Genomic DNA, 27,774 nt, shown 5'->3' with positions numbered 1-27,774 from the left:
GAGAGAAGAGGGCCAGTGCAAGGAAGGGGTAGGGGGTAGGATATGTGCTGGAGGGGTCCTTTGGGAAGGAAGAGAGATAGTGCAAGGAGAGGTTGCCAGATTTCAAATCCAATCCATACTTCTAACACTGTCTTCCCCCTGCCAAAGCCCCCCCCCCCCCCCCCCCCAGCACATATCCTCCTACCCTCTCGAACACTCCACATATTTTCTACCTTGTCCTCCTTTCCAGCCACTCTCTCCCCCTCCCTCCTCCATCTACAGAGCATAATAAAAACTTTCTACAGACCTGATATCAGCAGGTTCCTGCTCCCCCCTCCTCTTTGTGTGTATACAGATCAGAGAAGAAGGAGGAGGAGGGGAGGAGCTTTGATACATTGACACTGTGCTCTGCTCTGCTGAACCAAGCTGCTGTCAGGGAGAGGGGAGACTTGTCACTCTCGGTGCAGTCCGTGTGAATGATGTGTCCGGGTCTGGGGCAGAAGTAAACCTGAACACATCATTCAAAAACCGGACTGTCCGGGAGAAAACCGTACAGGTGGCAACCCTAACTATGATGTCATTTGGTTATAGTTGATGCGTAGATGATATGAGGACTACCGGGGATATTAGGATGATATTATCCCCCTGGTTACAGCGGATGTATGGTTAACGATGTCATTAGGGTTATAGGAAATGTATTCATCATAGGTTTTGGCCTCAGTATGTGAATGTGCGTAGGGTATTTTGTTGGATGGGATGTCTGGATGTTGCAGATATTTGGGGTGGCCCTGTGCCTGAAGTAAGTCTCCTGATCACAGACCTATGCTGACCCATTTCTGGGTTACTCTGCCCAAAGAGAACAAGGGGGCGCTGAGCTGGTTACCACTACTCATCTCCGTCCCCCTCTTATGCTACCACTGGAAGAATTATTATATTGTGTTTACCTACCTCCCAACTTTTTGAGGTGGGAATGAGGGACACCTATTAGAAAAAGTATGTAGGCATAGGACATACCCCCTGCCATGCCCTCTTAAAGGAGAATTATACACAAAAAATGATTAGTCCTTTTTTTACCACTATCATTCCTTTATATTGGCTTTTGATATTTACAAATGCAACCATTTAGAAATCAGATGTAAGGTTTAGCGTTGGGAAATCCTTTTTGAAAGATAAATAGTGCATTTTATATACAATTATATAGATCAGACCAAAATGAGGGACAAATGTCAAGGACAGAGGGACAAAGGGACTTTGTTCCAAAGCAGGGACAGTTGGGAGCTAAGTGTTTATTAGCTAGAGGAGGTCATCTTCTTCTGCATTTGCATAGCTCCCAACTGTCCCTGATTTTGTGGGACTGTCCCTGATTTTGTCCCTCTTTCCCCCCTCATTTGTCCCTCATTTTGGTCTGATCCCTATAGTTGTGTATAAAATGCACTTTTTATCTTTCAACAAGTGTTTCCCAGTGCTAAACCTTTCATCCAAATTCTAAATTGCTGCATTTGTAATTTTTTTGGGGTTAATTCTCCTTTAAGGGGGTGTGGCAGGGGGCGTGTCTTATGTCTACATACGTTTGATAGTAGGTGTCCCTCATTCCCATCTCAAAATGCTGGGAGATATAGCATTTGCTATATCTGTATTATTATTAATGAGGCAATAACATACAGCCCAGGTTACACTTTTAGGAGTAGGACTTCACCCCTATAACAAGTGCCCCCCCATGTAATAAATATAGTATAGAATAGCATTCTACCTATTTACATATCAAGAAAGTATCTAGAATACCTTACAGATGTGATTTTATAAGGTTCAGAACAGTATATTCTAGAAGCACAGGTTAGGACTTACATAGTTACATAGTTAGTAAGGTTGAATAAAGACACCAGTCCATCCAGTTGAACCTGAGTGAGTGTCTACAATAGTCCCTATCCCTATACATTCCACACTCACATCAGTCCCTACCCTCAAGGAGCCCACAATCCGGAGTCCCCATTCATATACTAGGGCCAGTTTTGGATAGAAGCCAATGAACCTACCTGCATGTCTTTGGAGTTCTTCTGCCTTGCTGCGCTGGGGTCCTCATTTCATACCCCAGCCAAGATATTACCTGCATGGAGTTTGCATGTTCTCCCTGTACTTCTCTGGGTACTCTTCCACACACCAAAGTCAAGCTGGTAGGTTAACTGGGTCTAGTATGTTTATGTGTGCATACCTTAGTGTAAATTCCTTGGAGGCAGGGTCTGATGTGAATGTACAATATGTAATTCTCTGTGTACATTGTCAGCACCGCCACTGGTGGTATCTTGTTTTTTTTTTGTGGGAGGGTCACCCACAGGGCTGGACTGGGACAGAAATTTGGCCCTGGACTTCATCCAGACCGGCCCACTTACATTTTGAGCATAAAGATCATTGGTGTCATACCACTGGCTCCTCCAAGTGGCATTGGCTCAGAACTCTGTAGGCACCATCAAACCACCACAAGCCACAGCTCAAGGAACCCCTAGCCACCTCTAGAGGAACCCTAGTTGAGAATTGATGCCCTAGGGCGCCAGGATAGAAGGGTGGAAAAATCGAAATCTCCTGCCATTTGCAAAATGCACCTTTTGCTTGTGTAGACAAAAATTCTGCTACTATTCGAGGGTGGAAGTGTGGAGTGATTACTGGTTTACATTTCTTGGTGCTTGGTACTGGTATGGAGGTCAAACCAGGGGCGGACTGACAACTCATGGGGCCCCCTGGGCAATAGGAGATTATGGGGCCCCCAGGCAATCAGAGATTATGGGGCCACACAGTATACACAAACACACACACACACACAGTATACAATCACACAGGTTACACATACATGTACACACAGTATACACAGATATGTTTCTATTGGCTGAGAAGGTACTGGAGAGGTGGGGCAGCTATAATCTCTGGATTTTTAGACCAAAAGGATGTCAGTAAGGGACATTTCAGAGGCAGATATAAGAAAAACAAAGATTTTTTTTACATACTGTCCCTGATTTTACTGAGGCTAGCAACTCTGATGGGGCCCCCTAATGGCCCGGGGCCTTGGGCAGTGCCCGAGTGGCTGAATGGTCAGTCCGCCCCTGGGTCAAACATAAGGTGAGCAGAATCACGTAGACAAGTGGGGTGGTGTTGGAGGGGGCAGGCACCTGGTCACAAACTGAAGATTTTGTATAAAGTGCACAAGTCTTTGAAGATAAATGAACGTTTATGTCCCTTGTTGTTTATTACTTGTCACGTTTCACTTTATTTGTAACATGGAGAATTTTGGTTATGCCCTGTACACACGACCGGTTTTCCCGTCAGAATAAACTATGAAGGTTTTTCAGACGGAATTTCTCTGAAGCTGTCTTGCATACACATGATTACACCAAATTCTGACCGCCAAGAACGTGATGACGTACAACACCTACGACTAGAAAAAGGAAGTTCAATAGCCAGTAGCCAATGGCTTCCGTCTCGTACTTGCTTCAGAGCATGCGTCGTTTTTGGTACGTCGGAACAGCGTACAGACGAGCGGTTTTCCCGCAGGAAAAATATAGAACATGTTCCCTTTCTAGGTCCGTCAGAATTTTCGTCGTAAAAAAGTCCGATGGGGCATACACACGGTCAGAATACACGATGAAAATCTCCCGTCTGACTTTTTCTGTCGGAAATTCCGACCATGTGTATGGGGCATAACATCATATTTTTTGTTGAATTTTTTTAGTGCTGCACATTATTATTAATATGTCATACAGTACCAGTTATCACCAACAGGTGGGGGCATGCAGCAGGACATCCCGATGCCAATATTTGGCTATGAAATGTGACATGATGTAGATGAGGATTGCCAAAATCTGTAAATAGCGTTTATTTGTTGTATATAATAATAATAACTGTTTACACTGCCCCTGACAGGCGGTACAGAAATGTTACAAATCATTTTATGACGTGGTTCACTGGAGAAAAGGTCGTAGCAATGATAAGCTACCATATGGTCAGTTGCTGTGGAACTACAAATCCCAGCATGTCTTGCCAGCCCCCCTGGCAGACCTTATGCGCTCTTGGCAAGGTACGAAGAGGCATGCAAATGGCTGCTCATCACTGGATTATATCAAGCAACATTAAAGCTGAACTTTAGGATAAGCAAATGTTGTCTAAATACATTCATCACGTGTATTCTTCCTGGAATCTTGGTGTGCTTTGTGTATTTCTTCCAGATCTGTGCAGTAATGCAGTGGGAGACTTTACCTCGCTGTACAGACCACTCACTGCTGCTCTCTGTCCTTGTGCAGGGTGACTGGTCTTGTCTCCGCCCCCTCCTGTCGTTTCCTGCAGGCAGCCTGTAGTGGGTGGAGCCTGCTGAGTCCCTCCCACCGCTCGGCTCTGTGTATGTACACTTAGTGATGTCACTGCTACTTTTTCAACGTAATATCTGGGTTTGCAAAAGCAAAGTTGATTTTAACCTTTGTGGATATTGGAGAATATACACTCACCGGCCACTTTATTAGGTACACCTTGCTAGTACCAGGTTGGACCGCCTTTTGTCTTCAGCACTGCCATCATTCTTCATGGCATGGATTCAACAAGGTGTTGTAAATATTTCTCAGAGATTTCGATCCATAGTGACACGATAGCATCACGCAGTTACTGCAGATTTGTCACCTGCACATCCATGATGCGAATCTCCTGTTCCACCACATCCCAAAGGTGGTCCTTTGGATTGGGATCTGGTGACTCATTAAAGTTAGAAGAAAAGAGGGTTAACCTTAAACTATGTAGAGCAGGCTTTCTCAACCTTTTAACCCTAGAGGAACCCCAAAAATTATTTTCATGTCTCAAGGAACCCTTATAAAACCAAATCATCAGGGCTCAATAGGAACAATGCTCCTTATATCGGTGGTCAATAGGAAGAATGTCCCCCTTACAGTGGTGTTCAGAATGCCACCTTTAAAGACAGCTAAACGTATATTTGGTGTCACGCTGCTGGCTTTGATAAGTGATGCTGAACCTTGAAGTCTGTAGGCATCATTAAATAGGTGGTCCACCAGCCACACCTCAAGGAACCCCTAGGAACTTCCGGAGCAGGCTTTCTCAACCTTTTAATCCTATAGGAACCCCAAAAATAATTTTAAAGTCTTGAGGAACCCTTACTAAAACCAATTCATCAGGGGTCAATAGAACAATAGCCCTTATTCTGGTGGTCAATAGGAAGAATGTTCCCCTTAAAATGGTGCTCAGAATGCCACCCTTAAAGACAGCTAAATGTATATTTGGTGTCACGCTGCTGGCTTTGCTAAGTGGTGCTGAACCTTGAACTCTAGGCATCATCAAAAAGGTGGTCCACCAGCCACACCTCAAGGAACCCCTAGCAACCTCTGGAGGAACCCCAGGATTCCACTGAACCCTGGTTGAGAATGGCTGATGTAGAGGGTTCTTTACTGTAAGAGCAGCTTATGGATGTGGAATTCACTTCCACAGATGGTGGCCTCAGCGGGGAGCATCGATAGTTTAAAAAAACTATTAGATAAGCATCTTAACGACCGCAACATACAGAGATATACAATGTAATACTGACATATAATCACACACATAGGTTGGACTTGATGGACTTGTGTCTTTTTTCAACCTCACCTACTATGTAACTATGACTGTGGAGGCCATTGGAGTGCAGTGACCTCATTTTCATGTTCAGGAAACCAGTGGTGAGATGATTGGAGCTTTGTGACATGGTGCATTATCCTGCTGGAAGGAGCCATCAGAAGATGGGTACACTGTAGTCATAAAGGGATGGACGTGGTCAGCAACAATACTCAGGTAGGCCGTAGCATTTAAACAATGCTCAATTGGTACTAAGGGACCCAAAGTGTGCCAAGATAAATGGGAAAACATCCCCCACACCATTACGCCCCCACCAGTCTGAACCATTGATACAAGGTAGGATGGATCCATGTTTTCATGTTGTTTACGCCAAATTATGACCCTACAATCTGAATGTCGAAAGCTGAAAGCGACCAGGAAACATAAAATCAGACCAGGAAACTATTTTTCCAATTATCTATTGTCTAATTTTGGTGAGCCTGTGTGAATTGTAGCCTCACATTTCTATTCTTAGCTGACAAGAGTGCCACCTGGTGTGGTCTTCTGCTGCTGTAGCCCATCTGCTTCAAGGTTCGATGTGTTGTGTGTAAAGAGATGGTATTCTGCATACCTTGGTTGTAACGAGTGGCTATTTGAGTTACTTTTGCCTTTCTATCATCTCGAACCAGGCTGCCCATTCTCCTCTGACATCAACAAGGCATTTTTCACTGGATATTTCCTCTTTTCCGGACCATTCTCTGTAAACCCTAGAGATGGTTGTCCGTGAAAATCCCAGTAGATCAGCAGTGTTTGAAATACTCAGACCAGCCTGTCTGTCACCAACAACCATGCAATGTTCAAAGTCACTTAAATTCCCTTTCTTCCCTATTCTGATGCTCGGTTTGAATTTCAGCAAGTTGTCTTCACCACGTCTACAATCCTAAATGCATTGTGTTGCTGCGATTTGATTGGCTGATAAGCAATTTGTGTTACCAAACCCTTAAACAGGTGTTCCCAAAACATTGGCCGGTGAGTGTATTTGAATTCAACACTAACCACAGCTAGAGCTTCTCGTACTGGAACGTACTGTACCTTCCCTACAATGGGCCAATCGCCACGCACCACCACTGTCACAACAGCAGCTGTCAGACAAATCAATAGGTGGGCGGTTACATGCAAAGGGGCCTCCAACGGACCCCGGATGTAGCTCCCGTGTGTCCAGGGTTGGCGTTTCTGTACAGTTCTAACCAGCCAGGTTGCATGAGGTCATAGCACAGAACGTTGCTGCGCCCAAGCGAGCCACAGCAAATTCTGCGCCCCTGCCCGCCCTCGTGAACGTAGCCTTAAACCTAATTTCATCGGAACAGAAGTTGTATTGTTACGAGTGCCTGGTGACCCTAAATTGACTTGCCTGTCTTCCTCTTTCTCTTCTGTTAGCAGCCATTTTAACCAATAGCTGTCAATCAGAACTTCCCATTAGGGTGTACAGGCTGTGAAAAGTACAATTACTCCATCCATTGTGTTATGTTTTATTCCATGTATTATTAGTCAAGCTTTTCCTTCATTCGCCCCCGAAAATAACGGACAGAAATTGCGCAGTAAGAAAGGTTTCATTCGTACAGACCGGTCTCACCTCACTTTACTTATTGTTATCAAGAATAGTTTTCGCTGGTGAGCAACACAAATCACGCCATTGATTAATCTATACCGGCGCGTTGTTGGCACATGCTGGGGCTGCGACACTTATTGGCATTTCACAATTTTAAATTTCCCTTTTGCTTCTCCCCCCTGTTAATCTATGTCATTAAACAAAATCTTTGGTCTAATTAAAGGAAATGTGTCCTGTGTAATATAAGATCACCGTGTTGTCCGATGGATTAAAACAATGTAAAGATCAATTCTACTGTATGGTTTAAATGCATACCACCATTGCCTGTATTCATCCATTTTGGACTTTTACCATGGTGATTTTTATTTTTTTAAAGTGATCCTGTCACTTGCTAGAAGAGCAGAACCACCCAGAAAAGAAGTGGGCAGTGAGCAATTACTCCAATGTTTGCATTGGCACCAGAGCTACTAATGCTGCTGCTATCTGACACTTCTGGATGTGGCAGATAGCTTGTCCCCCACTGTACTTGTGTGGTCTCTCCTGCTGGCCTCTACATCAATACAGGACGTACCTAGGTGATACCGCTGACACCACTCCTGAAGAAGTCCACAGTAGATGAAATACGTCAGTTATGTTCCTCCTGCTGGTCCTTACATCACTACTGGACGTACCTAGGTGATACCGCTGACACCACTCCTGAAGAAGTCCACAGTAGATGAAATACATCAGTTATGTTCCTCCTGCTGGTCCTTACATCACTACAGGACAAACCTAGGTGATACCGCTGACACCACTCCTGAAGAAGTCCACAGTAGATGAAATACGTCAGTTATGTTCCTCCTGCTGGTCCTTACATCACTACAGGACACAGTAGTGATAAAGGGACCAGTGGAAAGAAAGTACAGTCCATGGTACATATATAGATATATAGTTGCCCATGTGATACCACTGACACCGTTTCTGAGGAAGTCCACAGTTGATAAAATATATTGGGTGGAGTCAGTGATATCCCTCTTGCTCAGGGGCGTAACTATAGGGGGTGCAGCAGTCGCGACAGCAACTGGGCCCTGTGCTGCAGGGGGCCCATGCAGCCCCCTCTACATATGGCCGGCTGCGGCATAGGCAGCTAGGGGTACCAGTGCACCATGCACACAGGTGGCTGGAGGTGGAGGGTGACTAGCAGAGCAGAGCTCCATGCTCGACTATCGCACTGGCTGCTCTTTAGTTGTGCATTCCCCGCATGACCTGTGTCCTCGGCTGGCTCCTCAGAGTACCCCTCTCCTGCTCCATGCATTGCCGCTCAGTCCGATGTCTGTTCTCCCCAGCCAGAGTCCCGCAGCAACCCCCCCCCCCGAGTTCGGCCCACACTGCACTGCATACTTCTCCCGGGTAAACAAACTTTAAGCACACAGATGCAGTGCAGCCCTATAAGAGCCGGCTCCCCGGAGGACACTGCAGGCTTGTCTGCCAGCCCCCCTCCTCCCCCGTCATTCACAGATGATGAAAGGTCTTTCTGGGAGATATGCTGATCACCCGTCCAGCACACTGGATGGAGCCCAGGCCAACATGGATGAGTGTGCGGCCTACAGCTTGGTCATGGTGAGTGAGAGGACCCCATCCCTCACACACCACTACTTACCCCCTCCATCTCCCCCTGGGGACAGGGGCCCCTTCTCACGTGGGGACAGGGACCCCCATCTCCCCCGAGGACAGGGACCCCTTCTCACCTGGGGGCAGTAACTTCATCTACCCTGGAGAAAAGGACCTCATCTCTTCTGGGGACGGGGACCCCATCCTGCCTAGGGACAGTCCCCCAATGGGGCACCTAAAAATTTAAAAAATAATAATAAAAAAAACCTACTGATGCCGGTGGTGGAACTACAGGGCTCACAAAGGTCATACCTGTGACCACACCCTGGAGTTCCACCACCGGACTCGGAGGGAAGGGCCCTGGCTGGGGGGCCCTTCATGGTTTCTTGCATCGGGGCCCTGAAGGTTCTAGTTACGCCACTGCTCTTGCTGGTCCATAAACCACTACAGGACACAGTAATGGCTCAGGACCCAGTGCGCATGCCCGGTGGCCTCGATGGCCGCCGGGCACACGCGATTGCCCGGGAACACAGCAGGACCGTGGATCTGTGTATGTAAACACACAGATCCACGTCCTGTCAGTGGAGAAGAGACCGATGGTGTGTTCTCAGTACAGAGAAACACTGATCGGTCTCCTCCCCTTGTGAGTCCCCTCCCCCCACAGTTAGAATCACTCCCAGGGAACATAATTAACCCCTGCAACGCCCCCTAGTGTGGACCCCTCCCCTGCCAGTCACATTTACACAGTAATCAGTGCAATTTTATAGCACCGATCACTGTGTAAATGTGAATGGTCCCAAAAATGTGTCAAAAGTGTCCGATGTGTCCGCCATAATGTCGCAGTCATGATATCGATAAAAATCGGTAAAACGGTAATAAAAAAAAAAGAAAAATGCCATAAACCTATCCCCTATTTTGTAGATGCTATAACTTTTGCACAAACTGCTTATTTTGCGATTTTTTATTTTACCAAAAATATGTAGAAGAATAAGTATCGGCCTAAACTGAGGAAAATTTTTTTTTTTTTTTTTAAATGGGATATTTATTATAGCAAAAAGTAAATAATATTGCGTTTTTTTCAAAATTGTCGCTCTTCTTTTGTTTATAGCGCAAAAAATAAAAACCGCAGAGGTGATCAAATACCACCAAAAGAAAGCTTTGTTTGTGAGGAAAAAAGGACGTCAGTTTTGTTTGGGTGCCACGTCGCACGACCGCGCAATTGTCAGTTAAAACGACTCAGTGCCGAATCGCAAAAAGTGCTCTGGTAAGGAAGGGGGTAAAATCCTCCGGGGCTGAAGTGGTTAAAGAGACAAAACATGCAAATATCTCTTACAGTAAAATCTTTTCATTTTCTTGGAACACTTTTTGACACAGCTTAGGGTCCAGTCCCAATTCGGATCTATTATGACGCTGAGATCGCCTTCTAATATTACACAGTGTTAGATAATCCTTCAAGTTGTTGAGATAAATATTTAAGAACAAGAGGAATGTCCAGAGTTTGAAGCGTAAACCGAGACGTGATTTCAGAGCTTTCATCTGCCAGAAGACCATTTCGTATCATAAATCTCTATAAAATTGGGTTTATTATCAGGTGTAATTTTCCATATTAAAGCCAAATTGAGCCTTTAGTTTATATCAGCTAAATACATCCCAGACACAGCAAAACAAAAAGGTGTGCGAAGGCTTACAGGTTGTATTTCCTTAACCACTTGACCTCCAGAAGATTTACCCCCCTTCATGGCCAGGTAATTTTTTTACGATACGGCACTACGTTACTTTAACTGATAATCGCGCGGTCGTGCGACGCTGTACAGAAATAAAGTTGATGTCTGTTTTTTCCCCCACATATAGCGCTTTCTTTTGGTGATATTTGATCGGTTTTTAATTATTTGCTCTGTAAAAAAGTCAATTTAGAAAAAATCTATATTTTTTTAACTTTCTACTATAAAACATATCCAATATTTTTTTAAAAAAAATCGAATTTCTTCATCAATTTGTATTCTGCTACATATTTTTGGTAAAAAAAAAAATCCCAATAAGTGTATATTGATTGGTTTGTGCAAAAGTTATAGCGTCTACAAACTATGGGATTTTTAAAAAAATAATAGTTAATGGTGGCGATCAGCATCTTTTAGCGGGACTGCGATATTGCGGTGGACATTCGGACGCTAACCGACACTTTTGATGCTTTTTTTGGGAACCAGTGACACTAATACAGTGATCAGTGCTAAAAATATGCACTGTCACTGTACTAATGACACTGGCTGGGAAGGGGTTACCATCAAGGCCGATCGAAGGGTTAACTGTGTGCCTGACCAATGTTTTTTTAAAGTGTAGCAGGTGCTTTTACTATGGGAAGACATGGATCCTATGCCCTGCTTTGCAATGACACGGCATCCATACCTCCCAACATTATGAGATGAGAACGAGGGACACCTATTAGCAAAAGTATGTAGGCATAGGACACACCTTCTGCCACGCCCCCTTAAAGGAGACTTGTACAAAAAATATTAGTTAAACCCACCAGTGTTTTTTTACTACTGCTATTCCTTTATATTGCCTTTTACAATTTACAAATGCAGCAATTTAGAAATTGGATGAAAGGTTTAGCACTGGGAAACACTTTTTGAAAGATAAAAAGTGCATTTTATATACATCTATATAGATCAGACCAAAATGAGGGATAAATGAGGAGGAATGAGGCACAGAGGGACTTTGTACCAAATCAGGGACAGTCCCTCAAAATCAGGGACAGTTGAGGTTGAATAAAGACACCAGTCCATCCTGAGTAGGGATGAGCCGAACACCCCACTGTTCGGTTCGCACCAGAACCTTCGAACGGCCCTAAAATTTGTACAAACTTTAGAACCCTATCAAAGTTTTTGGGACTTGAACGTTCGAAATCAAAAGTACTAATTTTAAAGGCTAATATGCAAGATATGCAACAGACAACACCAGCAATAAAGGGTAGATACAGGTGTATACTGCACTGGAGGCACACAACACCCACTAACTCCTGCAGATGCCTGTATTAGAGAACACCAGCATAAAATGGTAGATACAGGTGTATACTGTGCTGGAGGCACACAACACCCACTAACTCCTGCAGATGCCTTAATTAGAGAGAAACAGCAATAAAGGGTAGATACAGGTGTATACTGCGCTGGAGGCACACAACACCCACTAACTCCTGCAGATGCCTGTATTAGAGAACACCAGCATAAAAGGGTAGATACAGGTGTATACTGTGCTGGAGGCACACAACACCCACTAACTCCTGCAGATGCCTTAATTAGAGAGAAACAGCAATAAAGGGTAGATACAGGTGTATACTGCGCTGGAGGCACACAACACCCACTAACTCCTGCAGATGCCTGTATTGGAGAACACCAGCATAAAAGGGTAGATACAGATGTATACTGCGCTGGAGGCACACAACACCCACTAAATCCTGCAGATGCCTGAGGAAAGAACACACTATCCCTGCCTATCTAGCTCTTTCCCTGCACGCCGGAACACACTACACAAGGCCGCCGTGCTGTATGGGGCGTGTACTAAACCCCCTGAGCTATAATTGGCCACAGGCATCCTGCCTGTGGCCAATTATGGCTCTCCTCGCTGCCGGCGCTGTGATTGGCCAAGCATGCAGGGTCACAGTGCATGCTTGGCCAATCATGAGCCAGCAATGCACTGCAATGGCGTAATGCATTGTGGGCCGTTCGTGCTACACGAATTTGGTGCGAACGGTCCACAAAGTTCTGAATTCGCCGAACAGACGAACTGCCGATGTTTGAGTCGAACACCGAGCTCATCCCTAATCCTGAGTGAGTGTGGGTGTGTGTCTACAATTATCCCTATTTATTTAAGGTACCCATATAGCGGTTTACACAGTGCTCCACACATATAACACACTCACATCAGTCCCTACCCTCAAGGAGCCCACAATCCAAGGTCCCCAACTCACATTCATATACTAGGGCCAATTTTGGACAGAAGCCATTTAACCTACCAGCATAGCTTTGGAGTGTGGGAGGAAACCGGAGTACCCAGAGGAAACCCACACAGGCACAGGGAAAACATGCAAACTCCAGACAGGTAGTGCCATGGTTGGGATTCGAACTAGCAACCCTTTTTACTGCTAGGCGAGAGTGCTAACCACTACAATACTGTGCTGCCCCTATGCAGAATCCATGCTTTCCCTCATGTCAGAACGGCATGTTTACATAGGCAGATTGCAGTTCTGTCTCTGTGGCTGATGATCGGCAGGTGCCGGCGGAACACTTAATGCATGGTACTCGCTGATCAGCTCCCGCTGTGTATATATATACAGTGGGAGCGAGCCAGTGGCGGTGCGTGTTCATGCCCCCCTACCTGAAAGTGCAGGTTCACGTATATATATGTAATCCTGCACACAGCAGCCTGTAGTAAAACTGCTATAGGGTGGTCGACAAATGGTTAAATAACAGCCATCAGGGCTTCCTGATGACGCAAACTGTATTGCGAAATGCATAGAGGCTGCTGGGAAATTTTCTCGTCACTTCCGGTCTAACGAAAGTGGGGCTTGGAACGCACGCCGCTGTGAGGGGACACAGGGACAGAGTGGAAGATAGATCGAGACTCCCCCCCCCATATACACGGCTGGATCAGCTTGGTGCCAGCTTAGAGGCACTATAACATGTGAGTTTAACTGTGTGGAAGCAGAGGTCTCTCATCAGAGGGAGGGTTGTCACCTATCTGGGATTCACCCGGACAGTCCGGGTTTTGAATAATGTGTCCAGGGTTTCAGTCCACCTGAAACCCAGACACATTCAGACAGGAATGTGGCTGGGAACAGGGCTTGAAGACAGGAGGGTGAGGGGGCACTATGTGCACTGCACTGCATTACTATTCTCGTTGGAGCGCCCAAAGGTGCCTCAGGTCTGTTACAATCCTATAGTGTATACTAGAACCAAAACATTTTTTACTGTGCACCGCTAAAGTGTTCGGGTTTGGCTTAAAGAAAAAGTGGCAACCCGAATCAGAGGTCCACCACGCCCCTTACAGGTTGCAGCTAGAACTGTTCAATCAGGGAGACTCAACTTTGCAGACTGTGGAGCTATAGTTCTGACTCAGCAGGAGGCATGCCATACCTCTGCAGAGAGACCACTGCTTCCACACAGAGAACAAGCGTCCTTCTCTGCAGCATGCTGGCAGGGGACAGGCTTTTCTATATAATCTGTGGCTGCTTTAAAAAAAAAAAAACATAACTGCAAGACATTGCACACATTTTTTCTTGATGCACTTTTAAAATTCTTAAACTGAAAATAGGCTTTAAATCTATGCATGGTAAGTAATATGTAATACTTACAGGCATTTACCTCCTCTCTACCGCACGCTGTAATTATTAGGATAGGTGACAGATCCTCTATTTTATATTTCTTTCAGGTGGCTGTAGCAGAGCTATCAGAGATACATTGAATAAAGACAGACTTCAAGGGGTCGTCACATGAGCGATTTGTAAAATCTACGGCATCTCTCTCATTAGTGTTTTCGCTGCTAAGAAAAAGCGATTTGCAGGCGTTGAAAGGTCTGTGTCACAGCACTTCCCGTCAATTGTAGCTCTGTTGCTGAGCGACTGACTCTCAGCAGCGCTTAGAGCTGGTTATAGAATGGCCGGCATCAACAGCCACTCATGTATTCCAATGTAGCTGAATAGTTCTATACATTACATTGTATCTGAGTACAGCAATAACTTTGTAGCTGCAAATTGCTGCAAAAAAATAATCTAGGTTGGAATCCCAATCAGAACTCCACCTGCATGGAGGTTGTATGTTCTTCCTGTGCTTGTGTGGGCTTCCTCCGTCTCGTCTGCCTCTATCTCTCACAGCCATTCTCAACCAGGGGTTCCTCCAGAGCAGCCATTCTCAACCAGGGTTCTGTGGAACCCTGGGGTTCCTCCAGAGGTTGCTAGGGGGTTCCTTGAGCTGTGGCTAATGAACCACCTTTTTGATGGTGCCTACAGAGTTCAAGGTTCAGCATCACTTAGCAAAGCCAGCAGCATGACACCAAATATGCGTTTAGCTGTCTTTAACGGTGGCACCATTTTAAGGGGAACATTCTTCCTATTGACCACCAGAATAAGGGCTATTGTTCTATTGACCCCTGATGAATTGGTTTTAGTAAGGGTTCATCAAGACTTGAAAATTATTTTTGGGGTTCCTCTAGGGATAAAAGGTTGAGAAAGCCTGCTCCGGAGGTTCCTAGGGGTTCCTTGAGGTTTGGCTGGTGGACCACCTTTTTGATGGTGCCTACAGACTTCAAGGCTCAGCACCACTTAGCAAAGCCAGCAGCATGACACCAAATATCTTTTTGGCTGTCTTTAAGGGTGGCATTCTGAATACCACTTTAAGGGGGATATTCTTCCTATTGACCACTAATATAAGGAGCATTGTTCCTATTGAGCCCTGATGATTTGGTTTTATAAAGGTTCCTCAAGACATGAAAATTTTTTTTGGGGTTCCTCTATGGTTAAAAGGTTGAGAAAGCCTGATCTATCAGGTCAGCGGAGGAGTGCAATAAGAGTAAATGCACTTATTCTTTAACCACTTCAGCCCCGAAAAGGATTTACCCCCTTAAAGTGATTGTAAAGATACATATATATATTTTTTAAATAACAAACATATCATACTTACCTCCACTGTGAAGCTCGTTTTGCACACGAGTGGCACCGAACCTGCTCTTCTGGGGTCCCTCGGCGGCTCTTGCGGCTCCCCCCCACATCTCCCCACCCTTGGAGAAGCGCTTTCCCGAGGGGGGATACCTTGCGGGCATGCTCCCGAGTCCAGCATTCGGCGTCCATAGAGGCCGCATGCAGGATTCGGGCACGCCCATGGTGCTTGTGTCGTTGGATTTGATTGACAGCAGCGGGAGCCAATGGCTGCACTGCTATCAATCTATCCAATCAACAGCTGAGAACCCCGGTCAGAGAGACAGTGCATCCCCCATGGGTCATGTTTGAGGGGTCAGGTAAGTAAAACGGGGGGGGGGGGCTGGGGGAGGCGGTCACTGACAGGTGTTTTTTGCATAGGATGCATTAAGGTGTTTCTAACTGTGGGAGGATGGGACTGACTGGAAGAAGAGAGAGATTGCCATTCCTGATCACTAGGAACAGCAGATCTCTCTCTCCTCCCCTGTCAGAATGGGAATTCACCTTGTTTACACTGACAGATCCCCATCCTGCCTCTCTTTCCCACGATCGCAGGTGGCCGGCGGACATTGAGTCTGCCGGACCCATGGACGAGCTTCTGTGGCACGCGCCCCCAAAAGCTAGTGCATGGACCACCGTACATGTATAGCGATTCACGCAGGGGAGCCAGCCTGCTGTAGTGTAACTGTGGTGGCTGGTTGGGAACTGGTTAAAGTAGAACCATAGGCAAAACCTTTTTTTTTTCTTGATTTTGGATAGAAAAAAAGGAGGGTTATAACCCCCGTTGTATTTTTTTTCGCCATCTGTCTCCCATTGAGGAGATTTCCCTTTACTTCCTGTCCCATAGCCCTGTAAATTAAGGGAATCCCTTGGGAACCCCCAGGTCACCAGAACTAGTGTCCCCATTTGAAGATTTCCCCTCTATTACTTTTCCGGGCACAAACCCAAAATGTGGGGTTTTCTTTTACTTTCAGTGATAATGGTAAACAGGACAAATTGAGAGTGTAAGTCTCCCTAGCGGGGACACAATAAAAACTGACAGGGGTTCTAATTCCTCTCCACTCTATCCAAAACTAAAACAAAAAGTTTAGTCTTTAGTTATACTTTAACACCTGGGTTTTAGTAGAGTGTAAGCCCATTTTGTCAAGTAAAGAACTCTCCCTCAACAGTAGATCCCTTCCAGGAATGATTGGCCCCCCTGTAACTTAAGACCCACCCCAGCAACAACAGACCCCCCACCCCATAAAATCAATCCCCTCCATAAACAACAGACTCCCCTGCAGCCAGCATCAATAGACCCTCCAGCACACCCCCAGCACCCCTTGTCATTACATACATTCAGTGCTGAAGGTGCAAGAATTGCGTTCCTGCTGACAATAAGCCCTGTGTACAGCCCTTTGATGATCTCGGGGGCCAAATTTGAGGCCCACTATATCAAGAAAGGGGGCAACCGCTGTCCTAGGCAATCCTGGCCTCCTTGGTACAGAGGATGCTGGATTACCAAACATTATTTCATTATTGAGCAATTCACTTATATAACAATACTGAAGGAACTTTCATGTCTTGGGGAACCCATGCGAAAGACAGCTACAGTATATCTGCAGCCTATGGTACCTTAGCATGATATAAGAATAAATAAAAGAATAAGGTTAATGGAGTACTTGGTGTATACTTATAACGGGAGTTCCAGCTGGACCCATGATTATTAAAAGTCAGCAGCTACAAAAAGTGAAGCTGCTGACTTAAAAAAAAAAAAAAAGACACTCACCTGTCCCCCGGTTGTGCGATGCGGCCACCTGAAACCTCAGTTCCCTCCCACCGCCTGTCCGCAGCGCCGGCATCACAACTGTGGGCACCCGACTGTGACAGTTTACGGCAGTGATGGTGAACCTTGGCACCCCAGATGTTTTGGAACTACATTTCCAATGATGCTTATCCACTCTGCAATGTACTTGAGCATCATGGGAAATGTAGATCCAAAACATCTGGTGTGCCAAGTTTCGCCATCACTGGCTTACGGCTTAACAGCCCCGCGCGCACTGCGCATGCGTGAGCCGCCCTATGCCTCATGAATGGCCTGGAAATCTTCTGGGACCTGTGACGTGTCCCAGAAGATTGCAGGGAGGGAGGAGTCGCTTAGGCGGGACGAGCATAAGTACGAGCTGGGCAACGCTGTATCCTGACCTAGGTCAACAAGGCCCAGGCCTAGGGTAGCACATTGCAGGGGGACAGCAAAAAAGCTGCCCCCCCTACCCCCCGCATAAAAAAACAGCCTCCTGGCTCCCACACTTTTTTCGCTCATGGTTTTTGCAACCTGCTGATTTGTCTTAGGTTTTTCTCTATAGGAACATCTTTATGTCAGTTACTCCTGTTGTATTTAGCAAAATGTATTGCAATTAAACATACACAGGTTAAAGATCTTTCAGTCTGTGTGTTGACATATTTTGGGGTTATTTTTGGCCTGATTGAGTCCTAATTCTTTGACTATGAAACCGGTTTGTGAATTTTACATGACCCCCCCATCCCCAGTGTTCCTCCTGGGATAAGTGGCACCAACAGCCAAGAGCGGTACCTGTGTGGTCAGATCACTATTGTATGTCCAATAATACACAAATATGGATTTCGACCAACCCTATCTGCTGGCCTAATGTGATGTCATTTAGGGGTATTTTAGCAGGTGAATTTGAGCACTTCCAACACAACAAAATGCCTTTGTTGTCACTTAGCACTGGCATTTGTTCTGACATCAGTTTGAGATGTTTCAGTGATCATTCAGAATCCATTGACAGGTGCATGTGACCTCCTATGCTTCATGCAGAGTTTGCCTTCCAATAGACTGGAGGGTGAGCTTTAGCAGGAAAAGGTGGGGCCTAAAGAGGAAGAGGTGTGGTTTACAGATGGCAGGGTGTGTCTTAAGGAGCAAGGGGTGTGGCCTTGACAGGAAGGGGTGTACCATATTTAAATTAGGGGATGTACGAGTTTCGTCCTGTTCTGGGCACCACAAAACCTAAATACAGCATTGCCAAAGCTAGGTACCACCCCCCCCCCCCAAAAAAAAAATTACATGCCAAATGTGGCACGTCAGGGGGTCAGGATACCTTAAAGTTGAAGTTCCACTTTTGGGGGGAACTCTGCTTTAAGGGCTGCTCTGTACAACATAATTATTTTCAGTAATAATACTGAAATTAATGATGACCAGAAAAGAAATGTAGACAGTAAAAATGTTGGTGTTCCTTCACATTGGTGGTCCGTGGAGCCTTCTGATGATCTGGAGAAAGGGTCCATTTGAAATCCTACCATTCTCCCAGGAACATCTGTATCATAAAGAAGAAAGAAAAACAGGACCGGTTGTCAAATAACGTTATGTAAAATGATGAAAAACTTCACATTTTCTTCCCAAATTCATTAAAAAGAATTATTAAACAAAAAGTAATCCAAGGGGTTTTAAGTCTTTGCTGCAGCACGCAAAGTTTTCCTATTTAACTACTTCAAGGTTTGAGAAAGTTGTGCTTTGTAGCATTGCTTGAGTGTACTTTTTTATTAGCAGAAAAATGATAGGGGTATATAAGCAAGAGAAAAATAGTTTTTCATTAAAATCTGACTCAGGAATTAACCCTAGAGCAGGGGTAGGCAAACCTTGACCCTCCAGCTGCTGCGTAACTACAAATCCCTTCATGCCTCTGGAAGCCATACCTGTGGTTGTTAGTCTTCAAAGTCTCAAGCGACTTCCTTAATAGCTGGAGAGCAAAAGTTGTTCCTCAACAGCTGGAGAGCCAAAGTTGTTCCTCAACAGCTGGAGAGCCAAAGTTGTTCCTCAACAGCTGGAGAGCCAAAGTTGTTCCTCAACAGCTGGAGAGCCAAAGTAGTTCCTCAACAGCTGGAGAGCCAAAGTAGTTCCTCAACAGCTGGAGAGCCAAAGTAGTTCCTCAACAGCTGGAGAGCCAAAGTTGTGCCTCAACAGCTGGAGAGCCAAAGTTGTGCCTCAACAGCTGGAGAGCCAAAGTTGTTCCTCAACAGCTGGAGAGCCAAAGTTGTTCCTCAACAGCTGGAGAGCCAAAGTTGTTCCTCAACAGCTGGAGAGCCAAAGTTGTTCCTCAACAGCTGGAGAGCCAAAGTAGTTCCTCAACAGCTGGAGAGCCAAAGTAGTTCCTCAACAGCTGGAGAGCCAAAGTAGTTCCTCAACAGCTGGAGAGCCAAAGTTGTTCCTCAACAGCTGGAGAGCCAAAGTTGTTCCTCAACAGCTGGAGAGCCAAAGTTGTTCCTCAACAGCTGGAGAGCCAAAGTTGTTCCTCAACAGCTGGAGAGCCAAAGTAGTTCCTCAACAGCTGGAGAGCCAAAATAGTTCCTCAACAGCTGGAGAGCCAAAGTAGTTCCTCAACAGCTGGAGAGCCAAAGTAGTTCCTCAACAGCTGGAGAGCCAAAGTAGTTCCTCAACAGCTGGAGAGCCAAAGTAGTTCCTCAACAGCTGGAGAGCCAAAGTAGTTCCTCAACAGCTGGAGAGCCAAAGTAGTTCCTCAACAGCTGGAGAGCCAAAGTAGTTCCTCAACAGCTAAAGAGCCAAAGTTGTTCCTCAACAGCTAAAGAGCCAAAGTAGTTTCTCAACAGCTGGAGAGCCAAAGTAGTTCCTCAACAGCTGATGTTTGCCTACCCCTACTCTAGGGGATAAGGAATAGTGCATACTACTTATCTTACTCCTCACTCCAGGAGGTTCCCTCCATCTGTGCAACTGGTCGTCCTAAGTCTCTTCTATAAGATGCTTCGGGTGGCACTTGCGCAATGACTTCATCATGTCCAATTCAGGGCTAATGGCCTTACATTTTTCATGGGGACGGTGAGGGACCGACCACAAGTCAAGGTGGAGGAGTTTGTCACAGCAAGGCGACATGGGGAGATTCAGATTCTCGATTTTTCCTGGTAACCTTTTGTCACCTGGACAGAAAGTCATGGGGAATCCATGGGAATAGAGGGAAAATCTTCCAAACTGTTCCAATGACAAATATCTAAGCCCTTGTACACTCTCTCCTCTTTGTTAGCATGCTCCTTGTCAGCACATGTGCATGTAGCGGCACCCGATTGGCTCCTAGTCTGAGATGACAAAGGTTGTGCATGGTATGACAAAGAGTGACATCAAGGAAAATTCAGGTACTTATATTAGTCGTCTATGAAGATGAATTCACTTCTGCCTAGAGTTAATTGTATTTTAGCAGCATTAGACATTAGAGATGTGCTAGGAGGATTCTTTATTGGAGAAGCAGCCGGATATTTGTGTTTTCACATTCTCTTATCTAAAACCATGAACTTTGGAAATGCCAGCAGAGCCAGTAGCACAGAGCTAAGCGAAAGCTTCAGCTCACAAATGAGTGTATATCTATTTATAAGCTCCAGTGACGCGGGTATGGCCGTGTAGCAGCGACTGGCGATAATACATCATCGCCTCCCTCGTCCTGCGTATGTCACAGTCAGGGAAATGTGTTCTGCCACATTCATGCTGCCCCCCTGCTGTCCTTTGTTCATTGTGCTTCACACTGAAGCTCTGAGCACAGACCCTGTTCTACTATTTTATGTCATGCTGACACTGGGGAGGGACACCATTTAGCCCCGATATTCGGGAAAGGGACCCCATTTGGCACTGGTAGACTGGAGACAGACCCCATTTCATATTTACACCCTGGGGATAGACAAAGGGACAATCTGCTTCAGAAGGGTTGTAGAAATGTATTACAAAGCCTGGATATAGGAGATGATTCAGGGGTGCAGTCTCTTCCTTAGATGCACCGGAGTAGTCCCATTACAAACTAACACTCTGAGTATAGTCCCCTATTATAGACTGACACTCTGGGTATAGACCCTCATTATAGACTGACACTCTGGGTATAGACCCTCATTATAGACTGACACTCTGGGTATAGACCCTAATTATAGACTGACACTCTGGGTATAGACCCTCATTATAGACTGACACTCTGGGTATAGACCCCCATTATACACTGATACTCTGGGTATAGAACCCCCATTATTCACTGATACTCTGGGTATAGACCCCCATTATACACTGACATTCTGAGTATAGAACCCCATTATAGACTGACACTCTGGGTATAGACCCTCATTATAGACTGACACTTTGGGTATAGACCTCCATTATAGACTGACACTTTGTGTATAGACCCCACACCGATACTCTGGGTATAGACCAGCATTATAGACTGACACTCTGGGTATAGACCCCCCATTATTCACTGATACTCTGGGTATAGAACCCCATTATAGACTGACACTCTGGGTATAGACCCCCATTATAGACTGACACTCTGGGTATAGAACCCTCATTATAGACTGACACTCTGGGTATAGAACCCCCATTATTCCCTGATACTCTGGGTATAGACCCCTATTATACACTGACATTCTGAGTATAGAACCCCATTATAGACTGACACTCTGGGTATAGACCCTCATTATAGACTGACACTTTGGGTATAGACCTCCATTATAGACTGACACTTCGTGTATAGACCCCACACTGATACTCTGGGTATAGACCAGCATTATAGACTGACACTCTGGGTATAGACCCCCATTATACACTCTCATTCTGAGTATAGAACCCCATCATAGGCTGACACTCTGAATATAGACCCCCATTATAGACTGACACTCTGGGTATAGACCCCCATTATATACTGACATTCTGAGTATAGAACCCCATCATAGAATGACACTCTGGGTATAAAGCCCCATTACATACTGACACTTTGGGTATAGACTCCCAATACATACTGACGCTCTGATTATAGCCCCCATTATACACTGACACTCTGGATATAGACTCCCATTATACACTGACGCTCTGGATATAGACCCCCATTATACACTGACACTCTGGGTTCAGACCTCCATTATACACTGACACTCTGGGTTTAGACCTCCATTATACACTGACACTCTGGGTTTAGACCTCCATTATACACTGACACTCTGGGTTTAGACCTCCATTATACACTGACACTCTGGGTTTAGATCCTCATTATACACTCACTGTGGAGATAGACCCATTATACACTGACACTCTGAGTATAGAACCCCATTATAGACTGACACTCTGAGTATAGAACCCCATTATAGACTGACAGTGCAGAGATAGATACCCATTTTACACTGACACTTTGGGTTTAGACCTCCATTACACACTGACAGTGTGACCATAGACCCCCATTATACACTGACACTGCGGAGATAGACCCCCATTATATGCTGACACTGCGGAGATAGACCCCCATTAAACACTGACAGATAGACCCCCATTATACACTGACACTGCGGAGATAAACCCCCCCATTAAGTCCCCCCTTTTAGAAACACAGCAGTAAACCGCCCTCATCCTGCCATTCTATATTGGGGCCCCCTTTCTGGCAGACCTCTCAGGCTGGGACCCCTTTTCCTCCCATGCCGTGAGCGTTCATTGTCCATTCTCCCTTCTCAGTCCCCATTCATGATTTTCCATTCATACTTTCCTCTCCCTCCCTCCCTCCATCGCTCTCTCTGCGTATCCATTCATACGCGCTCTCCCTCCCACACTCTCTGCGCTCTCTGAATGTTAATGTGGCTGTTGGTGCTGAGGGTCACAGACGCATGGAGACGTGATCTCCAAGCTATATGGGGGTGCAGACAGCCTAAAACCTCAGCTGCAAGATGAATACGAAATGAGTGGACGATGAGATTTGGTGCAATTCCGGGGAAGGCTATTGTTTGTCAGTAAGTCGGAGTGCCGCATGGTTATGGCTTATCTACGGCACTGATCTCTATACGAGCAATGTATTCCGCAGGATGAATCATTTACCCCAAAGGAGCAGACAATTGAATGTGCCCATACTGCGATCAGGGATTTGTGGGCTCATGGCATGGAACAAAGCAAACCTCCATAAACCAAAAATTCCCACCACACATCTTCTGTATGCTGGATGTTACCGGGAAAATGTCAATTCCGGGAAATATATATAGAAACTATCGAAGCATCAGATTTACTATTTTTTTAGTGTGTTATTTTTCATTGCTCTGACACTCCCTGCATACAGTGCCTTGAAAAAGTATTCACACCCTTGAAATTTTCCACATTTTGTCATATTACAACCAAAAATGTAAATGTATTTTATTGGGATTTTATGTGATAGACCAACACAAAGTGGCACATAATTGTGAAGTGGAAAGAAAATGATAAATGGTTTTCAACATTTTTTACAAATAAATATGTGAAAAGTGTGGCGTGTATCTGTATTCAGCCCCCCGAGTCAGTACTTTGTAGAACCCCCTTTCTCTCTAATTACAGCTGCAAGTCTTTTTGGGGATGTCTCTACCAGCCTTACACATCTAGAGAGTGACATTTTTGCCCATTCTTCTTTGCAAAACATGTGTCAGATTGGATGGAGAGCGTCTGTGAACTGCAGTTGTCAAGTCTTGCCACAGATTCTCATTTGGATTTAGGTCTGGACTTTGACTGGGCCATTCTAATACATGAATATGCTTTGATCTAAACCATTCCATTGTAGCTCTGGCTGTATGTTTAGGGTCCTGCTGGAAGGTGAACCTCCGCCCCAATCTCAAGTCTTTTGCAGACTAAGCCCTTGTACACACGGTCGGACATTCCGACGGAAAATGTCTGATCAGACCATGTTGTCGGATAATCCGACCGTGTGTGGGCTTCATCTGACTTTTTCCGTCAGAATGTCCAACACACAAAATTTGAGAGCTGGATATAAAATTTTCCGACAACACAATCCGATCGGACTTTGTCTGATCGTTTGTAGAGAATTCCGATCGGACAAACTGCCACGCATGCTCAGATCAAATTCCTAGACCAAAGCTATTGGCTACTAGCCTGAACATAGTCCCGTCGTAACTGAAAAACGGCATCACGTTACGAACGATCGGATTTTCCGACAACTTTCTCCGACCGTGTGTATGCAACACCAGTTTCGGACAAAATCCGATGGATTCTGTTGTCGGAATGTCCGACCGTGTGTACAAGGGCTAACGGGTTTTCTTCTAAGATTGCCCTGTATTTGTCTCAGGGACAGTGCTACACAATAAAAACACTTCACAGCTTCCTGCAGTTAAAGAGGAAGTAAAGGCAAACTGAAATAAAAATAAAAAATAGACCCTGCAAGGCAAAGGCATAATGAGCTAGTATGCATAGCATACTTGCTCATTATGAATAACTTACCTGAGATGGAAGCCCCCAAAGCGACCCTCGTTGTCCTTCTTCGATGCCGCCATCTATCGCGGATTGACTTCCGGGTATCGCAGCTCGGGCGCTGTGACTGGCCGGAGCTGTGATGACGTCACTCCCGCGCATGAGCACAGGAGCCGCCACTAACAGCATGATCGCCGTTAGCAGCGGCATGCTCAGTGTGCCTGCACGCGACTGTCTACGGCGCATGCGGTGCCTGTCTCTTGCAAATATCTCCTAAACCATGTAGGTTTAGGAGATATTTCCTGTACCTACATGTAAGCCTTAATCTAGGCTTACCTGTAGGTAAAAGTGGTCTGTAAGCGTTTACAACCACTATAATCACACAATCATGTACCTTTCATGTGATAAACAGGCCGAATTATAGACCCCCTATACGTTGGAGCTAAGATTACCCTGTATTTGGCTCCATCCATCTTCCCATCAACTCTGACCAGCTTCCCTGTCCCTGCTGAAGAAAAGCATCCCCAGTCCCTACAACATGATGCTGACACCACCATGTTTCACGGTGGGGATGGTGTGTTCAGGGTGATGTGCAGTGTTAGTTTTGTGCCACACATATCACTTTGCTTTTAGGCCAAAAAGTTACATTTTGGTCTCATCTGACCAGACCAGACTTCTTATGGCTTTCTTTCAACAATGGCTTTCTTCTTGTCACTCTTCCATAAAGGTCAGATTTGTAGAATGCACGACTAATAGTTGTCCTGTGGACAGATTCTCCCACCTGAGCTGTGGATCTTTGCAGCTCCTCCAGAGTTACCATGGGCCTCCCGGCTGCTTCTCTGATTAATGCTCTCCTTGCCCAGCCTATTAGTTTAGGTGGACGGCCATGTCTTGGTAGGTATGAAGCTGTGCCATACTCTTTCCATTTTAGTATGATGGATTGAACAGTGCTCTGTGATAGGTTCAAAGCTTGGGATTTTATTTATAACCTAATCCTGCTTTAAACTTCTCCACAACTTTATCCCTGACCTGTCTGGTGTGTTTCTTGGCCTTCATGATGCTGTTTGTTCACGAAGGTTCTCTAACAAACCTCAGAGGGCTTCACAGAACAGCTGCACTTATACTGAGATTAAATTACACACAGTTGGACTCTATTTACTAATTAGGTGACTTCTGAAGGCAATTGGCTCCACTAGATTTTAGTTAGGAGTATCAGAGTAAAGGAGGCTGAATACAAATGCACGCCTCACTTTTTACATATTTACTTGTAAAACATTTTGAAAACCATTTATTATTTTCTGTCTACTTCACAAGTATGTGCCACTTTGTGTTGGTCTATCATATAACATCCCAATAAAATACATTTCTGTTTTTGGTTGTAACATGACAAAATGTGGAAAATGTCAAGGGGTATGAATACTTTACAAGGCACTGTACATTTTATAAGAAATAGCTATCTAAATACCTTCATGTTTAGGGTTTCTATATGGTCACGTGACCACAAATCTCCCTCGATCAATGCCCTTTCTCTGTGGCAGTGGTCTGCAAACTGTGGCCCTTTGCTTGTTTTTATCTGGCCCTTGGGGCAATATTTCTCCCACTGATACAAGGCACTTTTCCTCCCACTGACACCAATGATGAGGCACTTTTCCTCCCACTGACACCAATGATGGGACACTATTCCTCCTACTGACACCAACGATGGGGCACTATTCCTCCCAGTGACACCAATAATGGGGTACTATTCCTCCTACTGACACCAATGATGGGGCACTATTCCTCCCACTGACACCAATAATGGGGCACTATTCCTCCCACTGACACCAATAATGGGGCACTATTCCTCTCACTGACACCAATGATGGGGCACTATTCTTCCTACTGAAACCAATGATGGGGCACTATTCCTCCCACTGACACCAACGATGGGGCACTATTCCTCCCACTGACACCAATGATGGGACACCATTCCTCCCACTGACACCAATGATGGGGCACTATTCCTCCCACTGACACCAATAATGGGGTACTATTCCTCCTACTGACACCAATGATGGGGCACTATTCCTCCCACTGATACAAGGCACTATTCCTCCCACTGACACCAATGATGGGGCACTATTCCTCCCACTGACACCAATGATGGGGCACTATTCCTCCCACTGGCACCAATGATGGGGCACTATTCCTCCCAGTGACACCAATAATGGGGTACTATTCCTCCTACTGACACCAATGATGGGGCACTATTCCTCCCACTGACACCAATAATGGGGCACTATTCCTCCCACTGACACCAATGATGGGACACCATTCCTCCCACTGACACCAATGATGGGGCACTATTCCTCCCACTGACACCAATAATGGGGTACTATTCCTCCTACTGACACCAATGATGGGGCACTATTCCTCCCACTGATACAAGGCACTTTTCCTCCCACTGACACCAATGATGAGGCACTATTCCTCCTACTGACACCAACGACGGGGCACTATTCCTCCCAGTGACACCAATAATGGGGTACTATTCCTCCTACTGACACCAATGATGGGGCACTATTCCTCCCACTGACACCAATAATGGGGCACTATTCCTCCCACTGACACCAATAATGGGGCATTATTCCTCTCACTGACACCAATGATGGGGCACTATTCTTCCTACTGAAACCAATGATGGGGCACTATTCCTCCCACTGACACCAACGATGGGGCACTATTCCTCCCACTGACACCAATGATGGGACACCATTCCTCCCACTGACACCAATGATGGGGCACTATTCCTCCCACTGACACCAATAATGGGGTACTATTCCTCCTACTGACACCAATGATGGGGCACTATTCCTCCCACTGATACAAGGCACTATTCCTCCCACTGACACCAATGATGGGGCACTATTCCTCCCACTGGCACCAATGATGGGGCACTATTCCTCCTACTGACACCAATGATGGGGCCCTATTCTTACTATTGACACCAATGATGGGGCACTATTCCTCCTACTGACACCAATGATGGAGCACTATTCCTTCCCATGATTCCAACAATGGGGAATTATTTACTTCGATTTATGTCAGGGCATTTTCTACTTACACTGGCCACAGTCTGGGCCCCTCAAAGTCTGAACTGGCCCTTTGCTG

At 45.6% G+C, this 27,774-nt stretch overlaps 1 protein-coding gene across 1 annotated transcript in view; it reads left to right on the top strand.

Annotated features, from left to right (window-relative positions):
• The window catches only part of HDAC5 (histone deacetylase 5), a 163,123-nt gene that overhangs the window by 26,266 nt on the left and 109,083 nt on the right, over positions 1–27,774 (top strand). The gene's annotated exons all lie outside the window — the stretch shown is intronic.

The sequence above is a fragment of the Lithobates pipiens genome, unplaced genomic scaffold, assembly GCF_037356315.1.
Source record: "Lithobates pipiens isolate NorthernLeopardFrog02 unplaced genomic scaffold, aLitPip1_a1.2 Scaffold_28, whole genome shotgun sequence".
Lineage (NCBI taxonomy): Eukaryota > Metazoa > Chordata > Amphibia > Anura > Ranidae > Lithobates > Lithobates pipiens.
The sequence above is the reverse complement of the archived record's forward strand: the minus strand, read 5'-3'. Positions and strand labels throughout refer to the sequence as shown.